The 12,615-nt window shown below is 40.7% G+C and overlaps 1 protein-coding gene across 2 annotated transcripts in view; it reads right to left on the bottom strand.

Annotated features, from left to right (window-relative positions):
- Positions 1-12,615, bottom strand: part of CLSTN2 (calsyntenin 2) — a 315,822-nt gene that overhangs the window by 79,824 nt on the left and 223,383 nt on the right. The gene's annotated exons all lie outside the window — the stretch shown is intronic.

Here is a 12,615-nt window from a genome sequence, read left to right as displayed (position 1 = left end):
GAGGGAAACACAGACTCAGACACCAGGTCATTGTGTATCCAAAAGAACCATTAAGCAGGTGTTGTGCAGTGGGATGCTCTGAGTGCAGCTCTAGGCACATTTCTCCCTCTTCCTCTGTCAGTACTAAATCATTTCTGAAAGCCCCAGAGGCCATTCCATATGGTACCAACAGCAACAGTGAGCTAAATTATATTTGAGCTAATTTAGGAGACTGTATTTATTTAAAGGAAATAACAAAAAGAAAAATAGATAGTAGTTCAGAGGTGGTCCTTTTATAACTGCTGTCACTCCTTGAGCCCCTTGAGCTGCCAAGGTGGTAGCTGTGCAGATTCTTGCAGTTTAGTTTGCCAACAGTGGAAAAACGAATGGTGCAGAACATGGGCACATTCAAAACACATCCTGCTTTATTTACAGACAGACATCAGCTTTGGATCAGAAGCAGCTGAAGGCACACCAAAAAGTGTCCCTTTTGGACATCTCAGTTACACACCCACATTCTCACTCTCATACATGAGTGCCTTCTTGGCAGCAGCTCACTCTGCCTCCAAACTGTTTCCTGATCCAATAGATCCATAGCATCTCTCAGACGAGCACTAGAGAACAGAACAGATGATATAGCAAGGACTAATAAAATTGATTTGGTCACAAAAGACAGCATAAAGGATATTGTGAGAATATGAGACTGGAAAGGGAAAAATGACCCAATTTCTGGTGTTCCTTTTTTTATCCTTCATAATGATAGCAAGGATATGCACACAGAGCTAATTTTATTTTATTTTTAGTTCAGTCTCTATATCCTGCTTCTATGCAAGATACTCCAGAATCCAACTTTAAAAATGAAATATTTATATAAAGATCAATGTGACTTAAATATTTTTATGACACATTAAACACACGCTCTTCTATGAGCAAGTCAGTCTCAGGACATGCATTATAGATTCAAAGCCATCTCCCACTCACATAATCCTTTTCCATTTATTTCCAATTTACAGTTGCAGCCTTTTGAAAATCTCCTTGCCAATCACATCTGAGCCAAGTGCCAAATTCTAAATTAACTCTGAATCTATGACCTCTAATTCAGGCTAGGTTCCTGTTGCTCTATTACAATATATTGTTTATTTTTGCAAAAGAGAACAGACGGTGACTTTTACAAAGTGCTGAAGTTCACAATTCCTATTATGTGTGAAAAATAGAAAATGGCAAGGGTGTGTGTGCAGGGAGGGTGGGGATTAGGTATGGAGGTATAAACACAGAATTTTAGAATATTTTCTCAACTCTCATTACACTGGCTTCCCTTTATGACCACAGGAGCTGAAGATTTTCTCAGCTACATTCACTGACATTTAGACAGACGAATCCCACACTTCACAATTGCAATCAATCCTGTGAATGCCTTTAAAGGACCAGCACACAATTGTTTTGGTAATTACGAGGTGCTGAAAACATACATTAAGCATTGCTTACACATTTTCCTGCTGTGCCCTCTCCCTCCAGGGGTGTGAAAGGGCTGTGGAGTTTCCCAGGACAAAGCTGTGCTCTTTTCCAGGCTCTCTGGTTTTCACTCTCAGTGAGCTCAAATATTTGAGCTACAGAAGAAGCAATGGACTTTAGCCTGAGAATCAGATTTTCAACAGGACTAACGCCTTGCACATCCATAAAAGCAGGCTGCACAGTGATAATGAACTGTGCACAGGGGCCAAAGCACAAGATGGAGAGAAGGCTGAAGGGCAGCAGCCTGTTCAGCTTTGATCACAGGCACTGATCACTGAGTTTGTATCACACTACTGTCACACACAACCTTTGAAAAAAATTATCTGCATTCCCTTGTAACTTCAAAACAAAACATTCATCTAAAATGATACTGTGGATTTCAGCTTTATTTTAATTGAAAACAAAATAAACCAGTGCAAACATGGGAAATCTAATGGCAAATACTGTATGTTGTGTTCTATAAAGACTAGCCTTCATAGTTCCTTAATAAAGTTTTCCTCAGATGCACAATCCATCAACAAAAATCCTAACTTCAGTGCTTTCTCTTTATTATTTTATTGATCCACTGTTTGATTGCAAACAAGACAGCATTTGCAGATGTCCAAGCTACAGTTCTTAAAAAGCAGAAATATCTCCAGGCAGATAAAAGTTCTCTCAGCCCTTATCTAAATATTAGTAATTTTTTCCTCTCCAAAGGCAGTGCCTTAATGCAAAGCAATCATAGAAGCAGCACATGTTCCAATCAGTTCTCATCAAATATTTTAGAAGTCTCCATATCCCACTCCTATGCAAGACACTCCAGCTTTAAATATTACTCTAATTTTGCCTCCATATTCCCATTTGCCAAAAATAAAATAATGACAGCTGCCTGGAAATGATGAGATATTTGTAAACACACTGCAAAAAACCCAACATGCACTTCCAGAATGTGGCTATAGAAACCTGCTTATTTGAAAACAACTGGAAATGTTGTTAAAAATTGGGTAAGATTTTTTTCAAAAAAAAGGCTTTACTGCTGTTTCCAAAGAAATGAACTAACACTGTTGAACAATTGAAATGTATAGAATCATGACTTTTTAAAAAGGTGTCTTAATGGCTGTATTGCAAATGGAAATCATAATAGAGCTGTAAGAGCTGTAACAAAGCAGAGTATTAAGGTCCAATGCCAGACACAAAGACATTGACAGATCTATAGAAATACTCTTATTAAGCATTTCAAACAATGTCTTTAAAATGTAACAGATATTATTTGTAATTATTAAATAGAGCTACAGGGGTTTATTTTAAGCCAGTTGAGCTAACCCCAGACTGTCAGAGATCAGACAGCTACAGAGGCTGAGCTGGGCAGCATCACTGACCTTCTGGCCCTGGTACAGTGAAAGCCAAGGAAGAGAGAAACTCGAGGCAGGAACAGAAGTGAAGACACCATGTATGGTCACTGACACTGACCACGCTGGTGAGGGGAGATGCAAAAAGGACTTTATGGCAAAAGAGATAACAAAGGACATTGCTGGCACAAGAAGAATAATCAGAAGATTGTGTTTCTAAAGGGGACCAGTGTCACAGACATCTTTTATGAAAAATCCTTTCCTTAGGATTTTTTCTTCTGAGAAGCTGGGAGGCCTCAGGAACAAAATGTAAACAATGGTTATCTGCTGCTGTGGAATGCAACAGGTGGATCTTTAATTAGCCTATGTTTGTTCTTTCTAATTAATGGCCAATCACAGTCAGCTAGCTCGGACAGAGAGTCCGAGCCACAAGCTTTTGTTATTCTTTCTTTTTCTATTCTTAGCTAGCCTTCTGATGAAATCCTTTCTTCTATTCTTTTAGTATAGTTTTAATATAATATATATCATAAAATAATAAATCAAGCCGTTTGAAACATGGAGTCAGATCCTCGTCTCTTCCCTCATCCTCAGACCCCTGTGAACACTGTCACAGACCAGGACAAAGGGGTCAAAATGGAAAATTTTACAAACATAGTGACCTGTAAATTCTGGTAAACTATGTAATAAATGGCTTTGCTTTGCTGGCATGAGTGGACTCCATGTCAGTCAATCCCTGCACCAGACATACATGATGCCAATGGGAACAGTGCCAAGCTTATCTTCCTTACTGGGGTCTCAGGTAAGAATGAGTCTGTAAATCACTGGAGAAAAGGGAGGCAGGGTTTCTCTCCTCCTCAGACTCACCACTGAAGTTGGAGGACATTTGCACCACCTTCTTCCCTTCCCCTCTGCAAGGCTGAAATAATGAGAGTGCAAATTGGGACATCATATTTCTCCCAACAGACAACCCAGCAAAATTCTGTGCTTTGTTCTTCATTTCATTTGAATGGATTTGTGAGCAGGTGGATATAGGATTTTGTGATCATAGAAATGGTGGTAGCACTGAATTACTAAAAAAAGGAAAAGCTGGTGACACTGTGTAAAGGTAGAAGCACATTCGTGAAATCCTGCAGCAATTGCCAAGGCAGAGGGAAAATTTCTCTTCTCTCAAGCGAGGATACACACTCTGAGGGCTTCCAGTTGCTTCGTATAAAAACTTCTGGTTACAGGGCTGAACTCAACTGAGAGTTTCATTTTAACTAAACTCTGGACATGTTTTTTCTTCAAATTATTCAGACTATCATTAGCCATAAGCACCCATTAATTTTGAAGTTTACATTCTTTTAAGTTTTAAAGCCGTGGTAGATCCCTATGTTACTAATCCAGGGGTAATAAGGATATTATTTCCTCTGTAAAAATAATAATAGACTGAAAAAAGGTACTGAGGGTTCATCATTACAGTAACATAACCAACAAATTTATCCACTGTTTGGAAATTGATAAAGACAATGTTTCACATTCAGTCTGTTTGCATGCAAGATTTAGTGATTATAAGCCTTGATCAATAAAATTGTATTACAAATTACTGTCCTTTAAATGAAGCACCAGATTCATGCTTCTTCCAGTGAAATAATAATCCCCAATGTTACTCCTTTAATTACTACACAGCCTCATTCACATGAAATCAATTTCAGGAGTTATTAAGAAACACTGAGGATTATTTGGCTTTTCACAGCTCCCTTTCTACTTCCTCAGCCTTCACTACACCAATACTGAAGACTTCAGATGGAAAGCTGGGATCTCTGACATTCCATCACTGGCATCAATAGTTAAGAAAGGCACAAGTTATGTGTGAATCAGGAATCAGCAAATGCTGTCTCACTGTGCTGGCTGAGGTTCAGCAAGGCCAGGCTGGGCCACCACGAGCCTGCAGTGCTCCAGGCTGGGGCTGACAATGCCTGACAGAATAGGACCTGTGGGTGCTGCTCAACAGGGGCTGAACATGAGCCAGGTGTGCCCAGGTGGCCCAAAAAGCCAGTGGCACCTGGCCTGGACCAGTGTGGCCACCAGCAACAGTGATTGTCCCCCTGTACTCAGCACTGGGGCTGCCACACACCAAATCCCATGCCCAGTTCTGGGTCCCTCACTGCAAGGAAGACCCTGAGGGGCTGCAGTGAGTCCAGAGAGGGGAACTGAGCTGGGGAAGGGCTGTAGCACAAGGCTGGAGCACAAGGCTGGTGAGGAGCAGCTCGGGGAGCTGGAGGGGGGCTCAGCCTGCAGAAATGGAGGCTCAGGGGAGACCCCAGTGCTCTCTGAGAGGAGGCTCTCATGGCATGGGAGTCAGTCTCTTCTACAAGGTAACAACTGACAGGGTGAGTAAATGGCTCAAGTTGTGTGAGGACCCAGCACATCCCTCTGGCTGTCCAGGACGGCCAGGACCCTGCCAGGGGGCTCAGAGACCCTGGCACAGAGCCCAGAACACCTGTGGGGTTGATTATGAGCCGTGGAGCAAATTACCAACCTTAGATGAAGATCAGCAAGCCACAACAGTTTAGGTAGAATAATAATGAAGTTATCATGGGGTGGAAAAGTAGATTTTGGGGTTTTGGTATGGTGGTTCAGGAGGCAAGATGGAGGGAACTGGGTGTGTCCAGCCTTTCTCCTTCTTCTTCTTGGCCTCCATCTTCTGCTGTGATGGTGGCACTGACAGATTGGTTTGGAGTAGAAGCTCACTGTCTAACACAGGTGATAGGTATTGGGAAGTAATTGTAAACATTGTACACGTAGTTTTTAGTATAAAGACATAACACTGCCCTGGGGGCAGGCAGAGTGCCTGGAACTGTCCTGCTGGATGGACCTGGGCAGGGCAGGAGAAAGAATTTTATAGATAAGATACAATAAACAACCTTGAGACTGAGAAATGAAGAGCTCTGACTCCTTCTTCAAGTGCCAGGCTGGGAAAAAGAGACTTTGGAACTTTTCTTGGGGTCACTCTGACAAGCTAGAGATCTGAAAAAGTTGCACCAGGGGAGGTTTAGATTGGGTGTTAGGAAAGAAATGTTTCCACCAGAAGTGTGCATCAGGCACTAGCACAGGGTGCTCAGGGCAGCAGTGGCATCACCATCCCTGGAGGGATTCAAAAGTCATGTAAATGTGGCACTCAGTGACATGGGTTAGTGGTGGCTTGGAACTGCTGGGTTATTGCTGGACTCAGTAATTCTACAGGTTGGACTCAATAATTTTTCCAGCCTCAGTGACAACAGCATGCTCAGGCAAACTCATGATTCCTTACGGAATGGAGATCACACTGCTGTGTCCAGGACACGTCTGGATGTGTGACTACACACATGGATTTGTTCCTGAAACCATCTGTTAACTTGAACTATGTTTTAAAGAGATGAATTGTTTCCCTCAAGTGCTATGAAATTATGCAGCTCCACAATACAGAGATGCTACAGAAAAAGCATAGGGGTGACAAAGAGGTCACATCTCACTAAACGGCAGAGAGAGCACACAAAAGTGTTCTAAAAGCTCCACAAGAAGAAAAGCTTCAATTCTGTCTTGTACCTTTTAGGTAGCAGTAAATCAAACATGAAGCTCAAATCTCTGGGAAACCAGGCTTCATTAGTTTGCTGCTGACAAAATTACTCATTTATATTCATATCCTGTTCTAATTTTATTACTCTCTAGACTTTTATTACACTTCCACGTGGGTTTTTCTCCAACATGCAAACCAACACAGATAATCCTTTATTTAAAATTAAAGTTGCAGTTTTGTACTTCCTGAGGTAAGCACAGAGATCCTGGAAGATCCCAAAGCAACTAAGAATCAAAAGTCCCAGGATCCCATGGCAAATCCACTCCCACCTTGAAGGAGACAAAACCCCTGTTCAGAACAGATGCATATCAAGCTTTGATGCAAAGAACAGGCAGAAATGCCATGATCAAAGTGTTACAGTGACCTCCAAAGCTTTGCACATGAATGACAATAACACTGCTGTCTCCTCCTCCATACACTACATGCCACCAGTAGGCTTCCAAAAATTTTATATAACATGTGGATTTGCTTGAGGCATGACTCTTCTCTTGTTCTAACTAAAAGTTTGTCAACAAAACTGAAGTACTCTCAGTATGAATCCAATTTGAATCTTTAAGGCTTTACATGCAGAAGGAAATATAAACACAGGAACGCTGTTCTTGGAAAATTTGCCAGCAAGGATTTCTCCTGGCACTTTGATGGCCACCTGCAAATAAGTACCTGCTGGGACACTGCTCAGTTTGCTGCTTTCTCAGAAATACAGCACTGACCCACGACCTGCTGGCAATGTCAGATTTTCCAATAACTTTTTTTAGGGGTTGCTGTTCCTCTGTTTGGTTTTTTTTTTATAATCCAGCCTTCCACAATAACAGTTGTATACAAGTTTCTCTGCTGGAATCCTGCAAACACTTCCTGCAGTGCAGAGCTGGTGACCTTTGGAGTGTCTCCATGCCACTGGGAAGATTCACAGCTTTGACAGGTTTTTCTATCACAGGTTGTTTCTACTGTTTAAATAATTACTGAAAGCAGAAGGTTATGTTTTGAAGGAAGAAAGACAGTTGTTTGGGGAAATGAGGCAAAATAATAACTAGAGATGTAAAATAGCTGTAAAGATAGGGAAAAAACCCAGGGTAGTAACTACTGTATATGCTTTTCCAGCTCATTTAAGTCAATGCTATTAAACTCACACTGCAATACTAAATTCCAGGAAGCAATACTGAAATCATGAATAGAGGGAGGCATTCATGCCTTAATACCAAAAATTATTATTTCGTCATTTCTAATTTTATGGGCAACACACTCTGCAAAGTAAGAGCATAAATCCACTGCTACACTTCCTGTTCCATAGATTTGTAACTGGAAGAGGGGAAAACTGCACTTGCACTTCAAGTAATTCATAGGTGCCACAAGCTCACACCAAATGAACCAGACCTCATCCTTCTCCTGAAGCAGGGACCAGCTGCTCAGGATAAAGACAGTTCTGTGGGCAGCATAAAAGCAGCAGTGATATCTGGCTTTCCTCCGGGCTCCACAATAAATTTCCCTCATCTACAATTTTGTTTACATAAATGTTGCTTACAAAGTGTGATTTTTCTGGACAAACTGCGATTTTAGTGAGATATCTGACCACATTGCTCTGTTGGCATCCCCAACTGCTGAGATGCACAACACGTCCCACTCAGGTCTGCACTCCACCTCAAATGATGGAGAACTGATAGATGTTTATTTGAAAACTGTAATAAACCTTGAGGTGGATTAGAAAAGCAAGTAACAAGGAGGTAAATGTTTGTGCACATAAAGATGTGGTTAATTAATTACTGACTGTGCCTTTTGCAAACACCCTCTACTCTATTACCATAGAAATATAAAATATTTTCTTTCCTTCCTCCCATCAAACCCTTACCAAATTAACACTCTATTGCAAACAATTTGAAACATTTCTTATCCTTTTATTCTTTCTAAAATCTGCCACATTCAAGAGAGACAAAAAAGGAAGAAAGTGTGATTTTAAGAAAAGTAGCAAAAAAGTATAGTTTTCTAATCAATGTGTGGAGCTCCATGCCCACTGCACCAATGGAAGGCGTTGTCAGCCTCAAGTCTCATATTTGGAAGTATCCCATGGATTCAGGAATGCATCCAGTGCCACACAGCCACACACTCCATGTGAAAAATGCATGTATTTTATGATTGGCTTTTCGCTAATATTAAAATGAATATTATATGTGTTGTGTTAGAAAGTATTAATTAATTAATTAATTAATTCTTTTAAGTACTGTGGTAAATATAGTTTTAGGTTATAAAAATTGTTAAAATAGAAACTGTGCTATGTAGGATAATTTTTTTAAAGAAAGGACTTGCAGTGAGATAGCAGCCCCAGGACACCTGAATCTTTCAGAGAAAGAGAATTTATTGCCCTCTTATCAGAAGAAATTAACTTCTTCGCACCTCAATGCTGCTGTTAGGATTCAGAGGAAGAAGCTGGCACTGCCCAGACAGAATCCTGTGTTTGAATGGAATTTATGCATCATGTATGAGGTGTATGAATATGTAACAGGCTGTTGCTTTTAAGGGTTAATCCTCTGTTAATGTGGGTCCTTTTTCGGGCTTATTTTGCCCAGAAAAAGGTACCTGGACATCTGTAACTGTTTGTCTCTATTGTCTCATATTGTCCTAATTCAAATTGTCCAAATTATTATTACTCTAACCGTATTACTATTTTATAACCATTTTATTACTATTAAACGTTTAAAATTTTAAAAACAAGTGACTGGCGTTTTTCACACTCAGCACACATGAACTGCTGTCCCATTTAGTTACAGTGCTGTGGGGCACAGTACAGTGTCTCTAACAGTTACATGAGCATCACTGGGAAATAGTTGCCTTCACATTTTTTACAATACCACATTATAATGAAAAACTTGAAAAATTATTCCTGCAACCATGTAGTTTAGCCTGTGCAAAAAAGCACATTAATAAAAGGACCTTTATCCTCCAGGAGCCAAGTGAAGCTGTGAATTACACAGTTCCCAGCTGGGTCATTTTCTTCTTTCCTTTTGTGCAGGTGTCAATAACAATCACAAACACCTCTGGGTCCTTGTCTTCACACACATCACCTGCATTCTCTGGGCAATGCTCACTCAAGGCTGTAATGTCTGCAGTTGGGGCTGCAGCAGATCAAAAATTACTTTGCTTCAGACGCTCCTCTTGCAGGAGACACAGAGGCCCAGATGCTCCCACTGCCCTAGTTCCACGTTCGTGCCTGAAAGATGGGTCACAAAGCTATTTCTCCTCTAGATGAGTGAGGTCTACACGCAGAAAAATTAGGAGATAACTTGCCTTATGAGGCCCTGACCCAATTTAGTGTGTATATAATTTAAAAAAAAAGGTGAACCTATTTTTAAAAGAGCGACCTAGAGGTATCTGCATGTAAAATTATAAAGGTTATTACAATGCTTGCAGTAATTTCCTACCACTAAGTATTACTGAGCAGTTAAAAGAACAAATGCTAATAAAAGACGTGAAAGTAGCTATGATGTTTATATTTCAAATTAAATAGAGACCTAGAATTAGGAATCGTGGTTAGTAAATACATATTGCTTACAGAATTCCTACAGTCGAACAGACAAACCTAAACCAAATATTTCCTTCAGCAGGATAGGTGCTCCAACATGACCTGCTAGATTAGGCTCCCTTGTGAGATACACAGAGATAAACAAGAAAATGAACATCACCATGTCACACTCAGAGTAGAAAATCAGCAGCTGTTTAGTCTGCAGAGGGCTCAGCAGACTGACAGAAAACCTTACTTTTTAATTAAACTACTTTCCCTAGGGCCTTGTATCAAGGCAGACAATTTTTGAGATAAAGCAGCTTGGAAAATGTTGAATTTATTAAATGATTATTTCCCTGAATAATTTTAAAGGCATTCTTTTGGGGCATAGTTAGCTAATTTAAAGCACACAGTGAATGATCAATCAGTTTTTCTGTTTCTTTTGAATCAAAGGCATGAGTTAGAGCTAACTTGAGAGCTATATCAGGAACTTTGGACTGGCTAGCACATAATTTCAACAGTACACTCAACCATGCAAACCAGAGGAGAGCTAAGCACTAGGAGCTACAGCTGTCCTTCAAAAATAACAACCATAAAATAATTCCAATATTATACCTTTGAATAATTGCGGAGCTTGCATGGCATTGGCAGCCTATGAAATGAGTTCAAAGGGAAAGTATGGATCTTTTCAGTGGCTCCTAAACTCTTGATAACACACAGAGTAAAATTTCAGAGATGCATCAGGTGTTTCAGGACCCTTCTACCTTTTCCCCATGAAAACACACATGAAAGGCAAGGCATTGAGTGAGAGGATAGGAAAGGGATAAAGTGCTCACACATCCTGTTTTTCACTCAGCTATTTACTCTGCTGTGGCCTCTTCTCACAGAAGCAGATTAAATAAAAAATTTGGGAACATTAATTTAATCTTGGCATGGAGCCTGGACACAAGGGATTAGTCTGTGCATCCTGCAGACATGCACCAAAGTAGAGCACTGAGTTTAATTGTTACAGGAGTACCATATGGTTCCTCCTGATCATGGCTTTTTTTCATCTGTCTTTACTTCCACTTGCCTGTCTTTAAACAATCTGAAATACTCAGCTCCTGATGTAAAGTCATCATTTGGATTGGATCTCTTAGACACGCTAAGTTACTTTGGACACAAATACTTCTCCTGCAAAGCACCATCTCAAATGAAAAGCAAGACAGTCAAAATTACAGCATCTGGCTTTTTATCAGAATGGAAATCATGTAGTGCAGAAAAAATTCATCAAAAGAAAAAGTAAATGCACATCTCTCTGGAAGATCAGTTGTACTCTGTTTGGACACTTTTAGAATTGCTTCTTTGAACACAATATATTCAGTTCATCCTATTCCTCTGAGCCTCACAGTCTCCTCCTCTTTTGCACTACTGAGTTTGATGTTTCCTACTTCACCTTCATGAAGAGAAGCATCGGTGCCTTTTTATCCTGTGCTGGTCTTGAGTGCAAGGTTGCTCCCCAGCAGTACTCCAGGAGACAGCTCCAGCCACTGACCAGAGCGCAGGCAGCCAGGAAATGTCTGTGTTTCTGTGCAGAACAGGCTTGCAGGGTCATGTCACTCCCGGGCAGCTCAGGAGAACATGGTGTTTCAGACACAGCAATTCAAGACTCCCCAGCACAGCCTTGGGCAGAGCGGCCTTCACCTGCTCAGGCTCCATGTCTGACACATGGGAGGTGTGAGAACCTGAGCTGTGTGAGCTGACTATCTCAGTGCTTCCAGCTGCCCGTGGGCAACCCCTACTTGACATGTTGCTCCTTATTCCCAGCTTTTCGTTCTCCTAACAGCAGCACAAATGGTTAAGCAGAGCAAAACCCCAGCTTTTTCTGAGACAGTAACTAATTCCTTCTCAGAATTTAGTAAGATCCTTGTTTTTCAATGCAGGATTGTCAGCTTGAAGAGATCCTGATATATTCCATGATTCAGATGGGACTTCAGCCACCAAAACAATTCCAGAAGCACAGCCCCATGACACAGTATGGGGGATTGTGCTCCAGTAAATCGCAGACTGATTGCAAACATGGCTCCTTCATGGAATGGTATGGTCAGCAGCAGAATAAAGTAATTTTTCCTATATGGAAACTTAGATTAAGGTTTTTATACACTCATTGGCATGAAAATAACTATAATGGATATACAAACTGCAGCTGTGCTGAGCCTAAAGATACAGGACAGCCATTAACAACTCCATTGTAAAAAGAAGGGGCTCTGTTCCTTCTAAGATTTTACACTGGGATATCTTATCTGTGGTAGATTGTTCTTCTGTTGTAACCTTAAAGTGTCCATTATTGTGAGTTTACAGTGGTTGATTCCATGTTTGGTTTCCTCAATGGTTTTGCCCTGAAGTTGTTTACTACTATTTTCCACCTAATCTTATATCAGCCCCCATGTCAACCTCCCTGATTTCCGGACCCTTCCCTGCCAATCCTGGAAGTACTGCCCTCTTCCTATGTTCATCAAATGTAACCCCACCCCTTTCTCTAGAACCTTCCTTGTCTATTGCCCTTCTCTCGAAGTTCCATTGGTGTGTCCAGCCTGATCCCCTCCCATGTGATTCTCTATTATTATCCCATTTTATTATCCCATTATTATGATTATTATTATTATCCATTATTATTGTACCATGTTATCCCTGTTATCCCTGGAATCTGATCCCTGCCCTATGTTCCT

This window comes from Melozone crissalis, unplaced genomic scaffold (genome assembly GCF_028551555.1).
Source record: "Melozone crissalis strain CALT ecotype California unplaced genomic scaffold, PUWL_Pcris_2 ptg000034l_1, whole genome shotgun sequence".
NCBI lineage: Eukaryota > Metazoa > Chordata > Aves > Passeriformes > Passerellidae > Melozone > Melozone crissalis.
Note: the sequence above shows the minus strand (reverse complement) of the source record. Positions and strands in the feature narration are given on the sequence as shown.